Genomic DNA, 16,964 nt, shown 5'->3' on the forward strand with positions numbered 1-16,964 from the left:
ATCTTTAGAAAAGCCAAGTCTTTGAACGGGGCTTTAAAAGTAAACACTATCGTCATTATTTCACAGCTGTTTGAACATGATTGATTAGTGTATTTAAACTCGTCTTTAGGTTTCAAGGATCCATTCCCACGTTATTCAAGTGGTCTGTTCATATATATAGAGAATTTCACCGTCTATAATTTGAATTATAAGACATTCCCATACTGTTCTGAAATCTAAAAGCTTGAATTCGTACTGTTTTTAACTAGACTCCTTAAGAAAAGCCGATTCACAGACCGGACATTATAAATGTAAACAGTACTCTCATCACTTCAGATGTGCTTGAAGGAGAATTCTCCCTGTTTTGCTACTGTCCATGATATATTGGGGATCTAAATAAGTGAAATTCAATTGTTCCACAGACAATTCAACACAATTCCAGCATCTACTATTGTGAATTCTAATACAAATAAACACATTTCCACAGTGTTCTAAGCGCTAGAAGCTTGAATTCTTAAGGATAATACGTAGAATCTTTAGAAAAGCCAAGTATTTGAACGGGGCTTTAAAGGTAAACACTATCGTCATTATTTCACAGCTGTTGGAACGTGATTGTTTAGTGTATTTAAACTCGTCCTTAGTTTTCAAGGATCGATTTCAATGTTATTCAACTGGTCTGTTCATATACAGAGAGAATTTCAAAGTCTAATATTTGAATTATAAGACATTCCCATACTGTTCTGAGCTCTATAAGCTTGAAATCATACTGTTTTTAACAAGATTCCTTAAGAAAAGCCGATTCAAAGACCGGACATTATAAATGTAAACAGTACTCTCATCACTTCTGATGTGCTTGAAGGAGAATTCTCCCTGTTTTGCTATTGTCCATCAGATATTGGGGATCTAAATAAGTGAAATTCAATAGTTACACAGTCAATTCAACACAATTCCAGCATCTACTATTGTGGATTCTAATACAAATAAACACATTTCTACAGTGTTCTAAGCTCTAGAAGCTTGAATTCTTAAGGATATCACGTAGAATCTTTAGAAAAGCCAAGTCTTTGAACCGGGCTTTAAAGGTAAACACTATCGTCATTATTTCACAGCTGTTTGAACGTGATTCTTTAGTGTATTTAAACTCGTCCTTAGTATTCAAGGATCGATTTCTATGTTATTCAAGTGGTCTGTTCATATATAGAGAAAATTTCACCGTCTAATATTTGAATTATAAGACATTCCCATACTATTCTGAGCTCTATAAGCTTGAATTCGTACTGTTTTTAACAAGATTCCTTTAGAAAAGCCGAGTCACAGACCGGAAATTATAAATGTAAACAGTACTCTCGTCACTTCTGATGTGCTAGAAGGAGAATTCTCCGTGTTTTACTATTGTCTTTCAGATATTGGGGATCTCAGTACGTGAAATTCAATTGTTCCACAGACAATTCAACACAATTCCAGCATCTATTATTGTGAATTCTAATACAAATAAACACATTTCCACAGTGTTCTAAGCTCTAGAAGCTTGAATTCTTAAGGATACCACTTAGAATCTTTAGTAAAGCCAAGTCTTTGAACGGGGCTTTAAAAGTAAACACTATCGTCATTATTTCACAGCTGTTTGAACATGATTGATTAGTGTATTTAAACTCGTCTTTAGGTTTCAAGGATCCATTCCCACGTTATTCAAGTGGTCTGTTCATATACAGAGAGAATTTCACCGTCTATAATTTGAATTATAAGACATTCCCATACTGTTCTGAAATCTAAAAGTTTGAATTCGTACTGTTTTTAACTAGACTCCTTAAGAAAAGCCGATTCACAGACCGGACATTATAAATGTAAACAGTACTCTCATCACTTCAGATGTGCTTGAAGGAGAATTCTCCCTGTTTTGCTACTGTCCATGATATATTGGGGATCTAAATAAGTGAAATTCAATTGTTCCACAGACAATTCAACACAATTCCAGCATCTACTATTGTGAATTCTAATACAAATAAACACATTTCCACAGTGTTCTAAGCGCTAGAAGCTTGAATTCTTAAGGATAATACGTAGAATCTTTAGAAAAGCCAAGTATTTGAACGGGGCTTTAAAGGTAAACACTATCGTCATTATTTCACAGCTGTTGGAACGTGATTGTTTAGTGTATTTAAACTCGTCCTTAGTTTTCAAGGATCGATTTCAATGTTATTCAACTGGTCTGTTCATATACAGAGAGAATTTCAAAGTCTAATATTTGAATTATAAGACATTCCTATACTGTTCTGAGCTCTATAAGCTTGAATTCATACTGTTTTTAACAAGATTTCTTAAGAAAAGCCGATTCAAATACTGGACATTATGAATGTAAACAGTACTCTCATCACTCCTGATGTGCTTGAAGGAGAATTCTCCCTGTTTTTGTACTGTCCTTCAGATATTTGGGATCTAATTACATGAAATTCAATAGTTCCACAGTCAATTCAACACAATTCTAGCATCTACTATTGTGGATTCTAATACAAATAAACACATTTCCACAGGGTTCTAAGCTCTAGAAGCTTGAATTCTTAAGGATATCACATAGAATCTTTAGAAAAGCCAAGTCTTTGAACGGGGCTTTAAAGGTAAACACTATCGTCATTATTTCACAGCTGTTGGAACGTGATTGTTTAGTGTATTTAAACTCGTCCTTAGTTTTCAAGGATCCATTTGAAAGTTATTCAAGTGGTCTGTTGATATATATAGAGAATTTCACCATCTATAATTTGAATTATAAGACATTCCCATACTGTTCCGAAATCTAAAAGCTTGAATTCGTACTGTTTTTAACAAGATTCCTTAAGAAAAGCCGATTCACAGACCGGACATTATAAATGTAAACAGTACTCTCATCACTTCAGATGTGCTTGAAGGAGAATTCTCCCTGTTTTTCTACTGTCCGTCAGATATTTGGGATCTAATTACATGAAATTCAACTGTTCCACAGTCAATTCAACACAATTCCAGCATCTACTACTGTGAATTCTAATACTAATAAACACATTTCCACAGTGTTCTAAGCTCTATAATCTAGAATTCATACTGTTTTTAACAAGATTTCTTAAGAAAAGCCGATTCAAATGCCGGACATTATAAATGTAAACAGTTTTCTCGTCACTTCTGATGTGCTAGAGGGAGAATTTCCCCTGTTTTAATATTGTCTTTCAGATATTGGGGATCTAAGTACTTGAAATTCAATTGTTCCACAGACAATTCAACACAATTCCAGCATCTACTATTGTGAATTCTAATAAAAATAAACACATTTCCAGAGTGTTCTAAGCGCTAGAAGCTTGAATACTTAAGGATATCACGTTGAATCTTTAGAAAAGCCAAGTCTTTGAACGGGGCTTTAAAGGTAAACACTATCGTCATTATTTCACAGCTGTTGGAACGTGATTGTTTAGTGTATTTAAACTCGTCCTTAGTTTTCAAGGATTGATTTCAATGTTATTCAACTGGTCTGTTCATATACAGAGAGAATTTCAAAGTCTAATATTTGAATTATAAGACATTCCCATACTGTTCTGAGCTCTATAAGCTTGAAATCATACTGTTTTTAACAAGATTCCTTAAGAAAAGCCGATTCAAAGACCGGACATTATAAATGTAAACAGTACTCTCATCACTTCTGATGTGCTTGAAGGAGAATTCTCCCTGTTTTGCTACTGTCCATCAGATATTGGGGATCTAAATAAGTGAAATTCAATAGTTACACAGTCAATTCAACACAATTCCAGCATCTACTATTGTGGATTCTAATACAAATAAACACATTTCTACAGTGTTCTAAGCTCTAGAAGCTTGAATTCTTAAGGATATCACGTAGAATCTTTAGAAAAGCCAAGTCTTTGAACCGGGCTTTAAAGGTAAACACTATCGTCATTATTTCACAGCTGTTTGAACGTGATTCTTTAGTGTATTTAAACTCGTCCTTAGTATTCAAGGATCGATTTCCATGTTATTCAAGTGGTCTGTTCATATATAGAGAAAATTTCACCGTCTAATATTTGAATTATAAGACATTCCCATACTATTCTGAGCTCTATAAGCTTGAATTCGTACTGTTTTTAACAAGATTCCTTTAGAAAAGCCGAGTCACAGACCGGAAATTATAAATGTAAACAGTACTCTCGTCACTTCTGATGTGCTAGAAGGAGAATTCTCCGTGTTTTACTATTGTCTTTCAGATATTGGGGATCTCAGTACGTGAAATTCAATTGTTCCACAGACAATTCAACACAATTCCAGCATCTATTATTGTGAATTCTAATACAAATAAACACATTTCCACAGTGTTCTATGCTCTAGAAGCTTGAATTCTTAAGGATACCACTTAGAATCTTTAGAAAAGCCAAGTATTTGAACGGGGCTTTAAAAGTAAACACTATCGTCATTATTTCACAGCTGTTTGAACATGATTGATTAGTGTATTTAAACTCGTCTTTAGGTTTCAAGGATCCATTCCCACGTTATTCAAGTGGTCTGTTCATATATATAGAGAATTTCACCGTCTATAATTTGAATTATAAGACATTCCCATACTGTTCTGAAATCTAAAAGCTTGAATTCGTACCGTTTTTAACTAGACTCCTTAAGAAAAGCCGATTCACAGACCGGACATTATAAATGTAAACAGTACTCTCATCACTTCAGATGTGCTTGAAGGAGAATTCTCCCTGTTTTGCTACTGTCCATCATATATTGGGGATCTAAATAAGTGAAATTCAATTGTTCCACAGACAATTCAACACAATTCCAGCATCTACTATTGTGAATTCTAATACAAATAAACACATTTCCACAGTGTTCTAAGCGCTAGAAGCTTGAATTCTTAAGGATAATACGTAGAATCTTTAGAAAAGCCAAGTATTTGAACGGGGCTTTAAAGGTAAACACTATCGTCATTATTTCACAGCTGTTGGAACGTGATTGTTTAGTGTATTGAAACTCGTCCTTAGTTTTCAAGGATCGATTTCAATGTTATTCAACTGGTCTGTTCATATACAGAGAGAATTTCAAAGTCTAATATTTGAATTATAAGACATTCCTATACTGTTCTGAGCTCTATAAGCTTGAATTCATACTGTTTTTAACAAGATTTCTTAAGAAAAGCCGATTCAAATACTGGACATTATGAATGTAAACAGTACTCTCATCACTCCTGATGTGCTTGAAGGAGAATTCTCCCTGTTTTTGTACTGTCCTTCAGATATTTGGGATCTAATTACATGAAATTCAATCGTTCCACAGTCAATTCAACACAATTCTAGCATCTACTATTGTGAATTCTAATACAAATAAACACATTTCCACAGGGTTCTAAGCTCTAGAAGCTTGAATTCTTAAGGATATCACATAGAATCTTTAGAAAAGCCAAGTCTTTGAACGGGGCTTTAAAGGTAAACACTATCGTCATTATTTCACAGCTGTTGGAACGTGATTGTTTAGTGTATTTAAACTCGTCCTTAGTTTTCAAGGATTGATTTCAATGTTATTCAACTGGTCTGTTCATATACAGAGAGAATTTCAAAGTCTAATATTTGAATTATAAGACATTCCCATACTGTTCTGAGCTCTATAAGCTTGAAATCATACTGTTTTTAACAAGATTCCTTAAGAAAAGCCGATTCAAAGACCGGACATTATAAATGTAAACAGTACTCTCATCACTTCTGATGTGCTTGAAGGAGAATTCTCCCTGTTTTGCTACTGTCCATCAGATATTGGGGATCTAAATAAGTGAAATTCAATAGTTACACAGTCAATTCAACACAATTCCAGCATCTACTATTGTGGATTCTAATACAAATAAACACATTTCTACAGTGTTCTAAGCTCTAGAAGCTTGAATTCTTAAGGATATCACGTAGAATCTTTAGAAAAGCCAAGTCTTTGAACCGGGCTTTAAAGGTAAACACTATCGTCATTATTTCACAGCTGTTTGAACGTGATTCTTTAGTGTATTTAAACTCGTCCTTAGTATTCAAGGATCGATTTCCATGTTATTCAAGTGGTCTGTTCATATATAGAGAAAATTTCACCGTCTAATATTTGAATTATAAGACATTCCCATACTATTCTGAGCTCTATAAGCTTGAATTCGTACTGTTTTTAACAAGATTCCTTTAGAAAAGCCGAGTCACAGACCGGAAATTATAAATGTAAACAGTACTCTCGTCACTTCTGATGTGCTAGAAGGAGAATTCTCCGTGTTTTACTATTGTCTTTCAGATATTGGGGATCTCAGTACGTGAAATTCAATTGTTCCACAGACAATTCAACACAATTCCAGCATCTATTATTGTGAATTCTAATACAAATAAACACATTTCCACAGTGTTCTGTGCTCTAGAAGCTTGAATTCTTAAGGATACCACTTAGAATCTTTAGAAAAGCCAAGTCTTTGAACGGGGCTTTAAAAGTAAACACTATCGTCATTATTTCACAGCTGTTTGAACATGATTGATTAGTGTATTTAAACTCGTCTTTAGGTTTCAAGGATCCATTCCCACGTTATTCAAGTGGTCTGTTCATATATATAGAGAATTTCACCGTCTATAATTTGAATTATAAGACATTCCCATACTGTTCTGAAATCTAAAAGCTTGAATTCGTACTGTTTTTAACTAGACTCCTTAAGAAAAGCCGATTCACAGACCGGACATTATAAATGTAAACAGTACTCTCATCACTTCAGATGTGCTTGAAGGAGAATTCTCCCTGTTTTGCTACTGTCCATGATATATTGGGGATCTAAATAAGTGAAATTCAATTGTTCCACAGACAATTCAACACAATTCCAGCATCTACTATTGTGAATTCTAATACAAATAAACACATTTCCACAGTGTTCTAAGCGCTAGAAGCTTGAATTCTTAAGGATAATACGTAGAATCTTTAGAAAAGCCAAGTATTTGAACGGGGCTTTAAAGTAAACACTATCGTCATTATTTCACAGCTGTTGGAACGTGATTGTTTAGTGTATTTAAACTCGTCCTTAGTTTTCAAGGATCGATTTCAATGTTATTCAACTGGTCTGTTCATATACAGAGAGAATTTCAAAGTCTAATATTTGAATTATAAGACATTCCTATACTGTTCTGAGCTCTATAAGCTTGAATTCATACTGTTTTTAACAAGATTTCTTAAGAAAAGCCGATTCAAATACTGGACATTATGAATGTAAACAGTACTCTCATCACTCCTGATGTGCTTGAAGGAGAATTCTCCCTGTTTTTGTACTGTCCTTCAGATATTTGGGATCTAATTACATGAAATTCAATCGTTCCACAGTCAATTCAACACAATTCTAGCATCTACTATTGTGGATTCTAATACAAATAAACACATTTCCACAGGGTTCTAAGCTCTAGAAGCTTGAATTCTTAAGGATATCACATAGAATCTTTAGAAAAGCCAAGTCTTTGAACGGGGCTTTAAAGGTAAACACTATCGTCATTATTTCACAGCTGTTGGAACGTGATTGTTTAGTGTATTTAAACTCGTCCTTAGTTTTCAAGGATCCATTTGAAAGTTATTCAAGTGGTCTGTTGATATATATAGAGAATTTCACCATCTATAATTTGAATTATAAGACATTCCCATACTGTTCCGAAATCTAAAAGCTTGAATTCGTACTGTTTTTAACAAGATTCCTTAAGAAAAGCCGATTCACAGACCGGACATTATAAATGTAAACAGTACTCTCATCACTTCAGATGTGCTTGAAGGAGAATTCTCCCTGTTTTTCTACTGTCCGTCAGATATTTGGGATCTAATTACATGAAATTCAACTGTTCCACAGTCAATTCAACACAATTCCAGCATCTACTACTGTGAATTCTAATACTAATAAACACATTTCCACAGTGTTCTAAGCTCTATAATCTAGAATTCATACTGTTTTTAACAAGATTTCTTAAGAAAAGCCGATTCAAATGCCGGACATTATAAATGTAAACAGTTTTCTCGTCACTTCTGATGTGCTAGAGGGAGAATTTCCCCTGTTTTAATATTGTCTTTCAGATATTGGGGATCTAAGTACTTGAAATTCAATTGTTCCACAGACAATTCAACACAATTCCAGCATCTACTATTGTGAATTCTAATAAAAATAAACACATTTCCAGAGTGTTCTAAGCGCTAGAAGCTTGAATACTTAAGGATATCACGTTGAATCTTTAGAAAAGCCAAGTCTTTGAACGGGGCTTTAAAGGTAAACACTATCGTCATTATTTCACAGCTGTTGGAACGTGATTGTTTAGTGTATTTAAACTCGTCCTTAGTTTTCAAGGATTGATTTCAATGTTATTCAACTGGTCTGTTCATATACAGAGAGAATTTCAAAGTCTAATATTTGAATTATAAGACATTCCCATACTGTTCTGAGCTCTATAAGCTTGAAATCATACTGTTTTTAACAAGATTCCTTAAGAAAAGCCGATTCAAAGACCGGACATTATAAATGTAAACAGTACTCTCATCACTTCTGATGTGCTTGAAGGAGAATTCTCCCTGTTTTGCTACTGTCCATCAGATATTGGGGATCTAAATAAGTGAAATTCAATAGTTACACAGTCAATTCAACACAATTCCAGCATCTACTATTGTGGATTCTAATACAAATAAACACATTTCTACAGTGTTCTAAGCTCTAGAAGCTTGAATTCTTAAGGATATCACGTAGAATCTTTAGAAAAGCCAAGTCTTTGAACCGGGCTTTAAAGGTAAACACTATCGTCATTATTTCACAGCTGTTTGAACGTGATTCTTTAGTGTATTTAAACTCGTCCTTAGTATTCAAGGATCGATTTCCATGTTATTCAAGTGGTCTGTTCATATATAGAGAAAATTTCACCGTCTAATATTTGAATTATAAGACATTCCCATACTATTCTGAGCTCTATAAGCTTGAATTCGTACTGTTTTTAACAAGATTCCTTTAGAAAAGCCGAGTCACAGACCGGAAATTATAAATGTAAACAGTACTCTCGTCACTTCTGATGTGCTAGAAGGAGAATTCTCCGTGTTTTACTATTGTCTTTCAGATATTGGGGATCTCAGTACGTGAAATTCAATTGTTCCACAGACAATTCAACACAATTCCAGCATCTATTATTGTGAATTCTAATACAAATAAACACATTTCCACAGTGTTCTATGCTCTAGAAGCTTGAATTCTTAAGGATACCACTTAGAATCTTTAGAAAAGCCAAGTATTTGAACGGGGCTTTAAAAGTAAACACTATCGTCATTATTTCACAGCTGTTTGAACATGATTGATTAGTGTATTTAAACTCGTCTTTAGGTTTCAAGGATCCATTCCCACGTTATTCAAGTGGTCTGTTCATATATATAGAGAATTTCACCGTCTATAATTTGAATTATAAGACATTCCCATACTGTTCTGAAATCTAAAAGCTTGAATTCGTACCGTTTTTAACTAGACTCCTTAAGAAAAGCCGATTCACAGACCGGACATTATAAATGTAAACAGTACTCTCATCACTTCAGATGTGCTTGAAGGAGAATTCTCCCTGTTTTGCTACTGTCCATCATATATTGGGGATCTAAATAAGTGAAATTCAATTGTTCCACAGACAATTCAACACAATTCCAGCATCTACTATTGTGAATTCTAATACAAATAAACACATTTCCACAGTGTTCTAAGCGCTAGAAGCTTGAATTCTTAAGGATAATACGTAGAATCTTTAGAAAAGCCAAGTATTTGAACGGGGCTTTAAAGGTAAACACTATCGTCATTATTTCACAGCTGTTGGAACGTGATTGTTTAGTGTATTGAAACTCGTCCTTAGTTTTCAAGGATCGATTTCAATGTTATTCAACTGGTCTGTTCATATACAGAGAGAATTTCAAAGTCTAATATTTGAATTATAAGACATTCCTATACTGTTCTGAGCTCTATAAGCTTGAATTCATACTGTTTTTAACAAGATTTCTTAAGAAAAGCCGATTCAAATACTGGACATTATGAATGTAAACAGTACTCTCATCACTCCTGATGTGCTTGAAGGAGAATTCTCCCTGTTTTTGTACTGTCCTTCAGATATTTGGGATCTAATTACATGAAATTCAATCGTTCCACAGTCAATTCAACACAATTCTAGCATCTACTATTGTGAATTCTAATACAAATAAACACATTTCCACAGGGTTCTAAGCTCTAGAAGCTTGAATTCTTAAGGATATCACATAGAATCTTTAGAAAAGCCAAGTCTTTGAACGGGGCTTTAAAGGTAAACACTATCGTCATTATTTCACAGCTGTTGGAACGTGATTGTTTAGTGTATTTAAACTCGTCCTTAGTTTTCAAGGATTGATTTCAATGTTATTCAACTGGTCTGTTCATATACAGAGAGAATTTCAAAGTCTAATATTTGAATTATAAGACATTCCCATACTGTTCTGAGCTCTATAAGCTTGAAATCATACTGTTTTTAACAAGATTCCTTAAGAAAAGCCGATTCAAAGACCGGACATTATAAATGTAAACAGTACTCTCATCACTTCTGATGTGCTTGAAGGAGAATTCTCCCTGTTTTGCTACTGTCCATCAGATATTGGGGATCTAAATAAGTGAAATTCAATAGTTACACAGTCAATTCAACACAATTCCAGCATCTACTATTGTGGATTCTAATACAAATAAACACATTTCTACAGTGTTCTAAGCTCTAGAAGCTTGAATTCTTAAGGATATCACGTAGAATCTTTAGAAAAGCCAAGTCTTTGAACCGGGCTTTAAAGGTAAACACTATCGTCATTATTTCACAGCTGTTTGAACGTGATTCTTTAGTGTATTTAAACTCGTCCTTAGTATTCAAGGATCGATTTCCATGTTATTCAAGTGGTCTGTTCATATATAGAGAAAATTTCACCGTCTAATATTTGAATTATAAGACATTCCCATACTATTCTGAGCTCTATAAGCTTGAATTCGTACTGTTTTTAACAAGATTCCTTTAGAAAAGCCGAGTCACAGACCGGAAATTATAAATGTAAACAGTACTCTCGTCACTTCTGATGTGCTAGAAGGAGAATTCTCCGTGTTTTACTATTGTCTTTCAGATATTGGGGATCTCAGTACGTGAAATTCAATTGTTCCACAGACAATTCAACACAATTCCAGCATCTATTATTGTGAATTCTAATACAAATAAACACATTTCCACAGTGTTCTGTGCTCTAGAAGCTTGAATTCTTAAGGATACCACTTAGAATCTTTAGAAAAGCCAAGTCTTTGAACGGGGCTTTAAAAGTAAACACTATCGTCATTATTTCACAGCTGTTTGAACATGATTGATTAGTGTATTTAAACTCGTCTTTAGGTTTCAAGGATCCATTCCCACGTTATTCAAGTGGTCTGTTCATATATATAGAGAATTTCACCGTCTATAATTTGAATTATAAGACATTCCCATACTGTTCTGAAATCTAAAAGCTTGAATTCGTACTGTTTTTAACTAGACTCCTTAAGAAAAGCCGATTCACAGACCGGACATTATAAATGTAAACAGTACTCTCATCACTTCAGATGTGCTTGAAGGAGAATTCTCCCTGTTTTGCTACTGTCCATGATATATTGGGGATCTAAATAAGTGAAATTCAATTGTTCCACAGACAATTCAACACAATTCCAGCATCTACTATTGTGAATTCTAATACAAATAAACACATTTCCACAGTGTTCTAAGCGCTAGAAGCTTGAATTCTTAAGGATAATACGTAGAATCTTTAGAAAAGCCAAGTATTTGAACGGGGCTTTAAAGTAAACACTATCGTCATTATTTCACAGCTGTTGGAACGTGATTGTTTAGTGTATTTAAACTCGTCCTTAGTTTTCAAGGATCGATTTCAATGTTATTCAACTGGTCTGTTCATATACAGAGAGAATTTCAAAGTCTAATATTTGAATTATAAGACATTACTATACTGTTCTGAGCTCTATAAGCTTGAATTCATACTGTTTTTAACAAGATTTCTTAAGAAAAGCCGATTCAAATACTGGACATTATGAATGTAAACAGTACTCTCATCACTCCTGATGTGCTTGAAGGAGAATTCTCCCTGTTTTTGTACTGTCCTTCAGATATTTGGGATCTAATTACATGAAATTCAATCGTTCCACAGTCAATTCAACACAATTCTAGCATCTACGATTGTGAATTCTAATACAAATAAACACATTTCCACAGGGTTCTAAGCTCTAGAAGCTTGAATTCTTAAGGATATCACATAGAATCTTTAGAAAAGCCAAGTCTTTGAACGGGGCTTTAAAGGTAAACACTATCGTCATTATTTCACAGCTGTTGGAACGTGATTGTTTAGTGTATTTAAACTCGTCCTTAGTTTTCAAGGATCCATTTGAAAGTTATTCAAGTGGTCTGTTGATATATATAGAGAATTTCACCATCTATAATTTGAATTATAAGACATTCCCATACTGTTCCGAAATCTAAAAGCTTGAATTCGTACTGTTTTTAACAAGATTCCTTAAGAAAAGCCGATTCACAGACCGGACATTATAAATGTAAACAGTACTCTCATCACTTCAGATGTGCTTGAAGGAGAATTCTCCCTGTTTTTCTACTGTCCGTCAGATATTTGGGATCTAATTACATGAAATTCAACTGTTCCACAGTCAATTCAACACAATTCCAGCATCTACTACTGTGAATTCTAATACTAATAAACACATTTCCACAGTGTTCTAAGCTCTATAAGCTAGAATTCATACTGTTTTTAACAAGATTTCTTAAGAAAAGCCGATTCAAATGCCGGACATTATAAATGTAAACAGTATTCTCGTCACTTCTGATGTGCTAGAAGGAGAATTTTCCCTGTTTTAATATTGTCTTTCAGATATTGGGGATCTAAGTACTTGAAATCCAATTGTTCCACAGACAATTCAACACAATTCCAGCATCTACTATTGTGAATTCTAATACAAATAAACACATTTCCAGAGTGTTCTAAGCGCTAGAAGCTTGAATACTTAAGGATATCACGTAGAATCTTTAGAAAAGCCAAGTCTTTGAATGGGGCTTTAAAGGTAAACACTATCGTCATTATTTCACAGCTGTTGGAACGTGATTGTTTAGTGTATTGAAACTCGTCCTTAGTTTTCAAGGATCCATTTCAATGTTATTCAACTGGTCTGTTCATATACAGAGAGAATTTCAAAGTCTAATATTTGAATTATAAGACATTCCTATACTGTTCTGAGCTCTATAAGCTTGAATTCATACTGTTTTTAACAAGATTTCTTAAGAAAAGCCGATTCAAATACTGGACATTATGAATGTAAACAGTACTCTCATCACTCCTGATGTGCTTGAAGGAGAATTCTCCCTGTTTTTGTACTGTCCTTCAGATATTTGGGATCTAATTACATGAAATTCAATCGTTCCACAGTCAATTCAACACAATTCTAGCATCTACTATTGTGAATTCTAATACAAATAAACACATTTCCACAGGGTTCTAAGCTCTAGAAGCTTGAATTCTTAAGGATATCACATAGAATCTTTAGAAAAGCCAAGTCTTTGAACGGGGCTTTAAAGGTAAACACTATCGTCATTATTTCACAGCTGTTGGAACGTGATTGTTTAGTGTATTTAAACTCGTCCTTAGTTTTCAAGGATTGATTTCAATGTTATTCAACTGGTCTGTTCATATACAGAGAGAATTTCAAAGTCTAATATTTGAATTATAAGACATTCCCATACTGTTCTGAGCTCTATAAGCTTGAAATCATACTGTTTTTAACAAGATTCCTTAAGAAAAGCCGATTCAAAGACCGGACATTATAAATGTAAACAGTACTCTCATCACTTCTGATGTGCTTGAAGGAGAATTCTCCCTGTTTTGCTACTGTCCATCAGATATTGGGGATCTAAATAAGTGAAATTCAATAGTTACACAGTCAATTCAACACAATTCCAGCATCTACTATTGTGGATTCTAATACAAATAAACACATTTCTACAGTGTTCTAAGCTCTAGAAGCTTGAATTCTTAAGGATATCACGTAGAATCTTTAGAAAAGCCAAGTCTTTGAACCGGGCTTTAAAGGTAAACACTATCGTCATTATTTCACAGCTGTTTGAACGTGATTCTTTAGTGTATTTAAACTCGTCCTTAGTATTCAAGGATCGATTTCCATGTTATTCAAGTGGTCTGTTCATATATAGAGAAAATTTCACCGTCTAATATTTGAATTATAAGACATTCCCATACTATTCTGAGCTCTATAAGCTTGAATTCGTACTGTTTTTAACAAGATTCCTTTAGAAAAGCCGAGTCACAGACCGGAAATTATAAATGTAAACAGTACTCTCGTCACTTCTGATGTGCTAGAAGGAGAATTCTCCGTGTTTTACTATTGTCTTTCAGATATTGGGGATCTCAGTACGTGAAATTCAATTGTTCCACAGACAATTCAACACAATTCCAGCATCTATTATTGTGAATTCTAATACAAATAAACACATTTCCACAGTGTTCTGTGCTCTAGAAGCTTGAATTCTTAAGGATACCACTTAGAATCTTTAGAAAAGCCAAGTCTTTGAACGGGGCTTTAAAAGTAAACACTATCGTCATTATTTCACAGCTGTTTGAACATGATTGATTAGTGTATTTAAACTCGTCTTTAGGTTTCAAGGATCCATTCCCACGTTATTCAAGTGGTCTGTTCATATATATAGAGAATTTCACCGTCTATAATTTGAATTATAAGACATTCCCATACTGTTCTGAAATCTAAAAGCTTGAATTCGTACTGTTTTTAACTAGACTCCTTAAGAAAAGCCGATTCACAGACCGGACATTATAAATGTAAACAGTACTCTCATCACTTCAGATGTGCTTGAAGGAGAATTCTCCCTGTTTTGCTACTGTCCATGATATATTGGGGATCTAAATAAGTGAAATTCAATTGTTCCACAGACAATTCAACACAATTCCAGCATCTACTATTGTGAATTCTAATACAAATAAACACATTTCCACAGTGTTCTAAGCGCTAGAAGCTTGAATTCTTAAGGATAATACGTAGAATCTTTAGAAAAGCCAAGTATTTGAACGGGGCTTTAAAGTAAACACTATCGTCATTATTTCACAGCTGTTGGAACGTGATTGTTTAGTGTATTTAAACTCGTCCTTAGTTTTCAAGGATCGATTTCAATGTTATTCAACTGGTCTGTTCATATACAGAGAGAATTTCAAAGTCTAATATTTGAATTATAAGACATTACTATACTGTTCTGAGCTCTATAAGCTTGAATTCATACTGTTTTTAACAAGATTTCTTAAGAAAAGCCGATTCAAATACTGGACATTATGAATGTAAACAGTACTCTCATCACTCCTGATGTGCTTGAAGGAGAATTCTCCCTGTTTTTGTACTGTCCTTCAGATATTTGGGATCTAATTACATGAAATTCAATCGTTCCACAGTCAATTCAACACAATTCTAGCATCTACGATTGTGAATTCTAATACAAATAAACACATTTCCACAGGGTTCTAAGCTCTAGAAGCTTGAATTCTTAAGGATATCACATAGAATCTTTAGAAAAGCCAAGTCTTTGAACGGGGCTTTAAAGGTAAACACTATCGTCATTATTTCACAGCTGTTGGAACGTGATTGTTTAGTGTATTTAAACTCGTCCTTAGTTTTCAAGGATCCATTTGAAAGTTATTCAAGTGGTCTGTTGATATATATAGAGAATTTCACCATCTATAATTTGAATTATAAGACATTCCCATACTGTTCCGAAATCTAAAAGCTTGAATTCGTACTGTTTTTAACAAGATTCCTTAAGAAAAGCCGATTCACAGACCGGACATTATAAATGTAAACAGTACTCTCATCACTTCAGATGTGCTTGAAGGAGAATTCTCCCTGTTTTTCTACTGTCCGTCAGATATTTGGGATCTAATTACATGAAATTCAACTGTTCCACAGTCAATTCAACACAATTCCAGCATCTACTACTGTGAATTCTAATACTAATAAACACATTTCCACAGTGTTCTAAGCTCTATAAGCTAGAATTCATACTGTTTTTAACAAGATTTCTTAAGAAAAGCCGATTCAAATGCCGGACATTATAAATGTAAACAGTATTCTCGTCACTTCTGATGTGCTAGAAGGAGAATTTTCCCTGTTTTAATATTGTCTTTCAGATATTGGGGATCTAAGTACTTGAAATCCAATTGTTCCACAGACAATTCAACACAATTCCAGCATCTACTATTGTGAATTCTAATACAAATAAACACATTTCCAGAGTGTTCTAAGCGCTAGAAGCTTGAATACTTAAGGATATCACGTAGAATCTTTAGAAAAGCCAAGTCTTTGAATGGGGCTTTAAAGGTAAACACTATCGTAATTATTTCACAGCTGTTGGAACGTGATTGTTTAGTGTATTTAAACTCGTCCTTAGTTTTCAAGGATCCATTTCAATGTTATTCAACTGGTCTGTTCATATACAGAGAGAATTTCAAAGTCTAATATTTGAATTATAAGACATTCCCATACTGTTCTGAGCTCTATAAGCTTGAATTCATACTGTTTTTAACAAGATTCCTTAAGAAAAGCCGATTCAAAGACCGGACATTAAAAATAAAAACAGTACTCTCATCACTTCTGATGTGCTAGAAGGAGAATTCTCCCTGTTTTACTATTGTCTTTCAGATATTGGGGATCTAAGTACGTGAAATTCAATTGTTCCACAGACAATTCAACACAATTCCAGCATCTACTATTGTGAATTCTAATACAAATAAACACATTTCCAGAGTGTTCTAAGCGCTAGAAGCTTGAATACTTAAGGATATCACGTAGAATCTTTAGAAAAGCCAAGTCTTTGAACGGGGCTTTAAAGGTAAACACTATCGTCATTATTTCACAGCTGTTGGAACGT

This window comes from Myotis nattereri, assembly GCF_964212035.1.
Source record: "Myotis nattereri genome assembly, chromosome: 3".
NCBI lineage: Eukaryota > Metazoa > Chordata > Mammalia > Chiroptera > Vespertilionidae > Myotis > Myotis nattereri.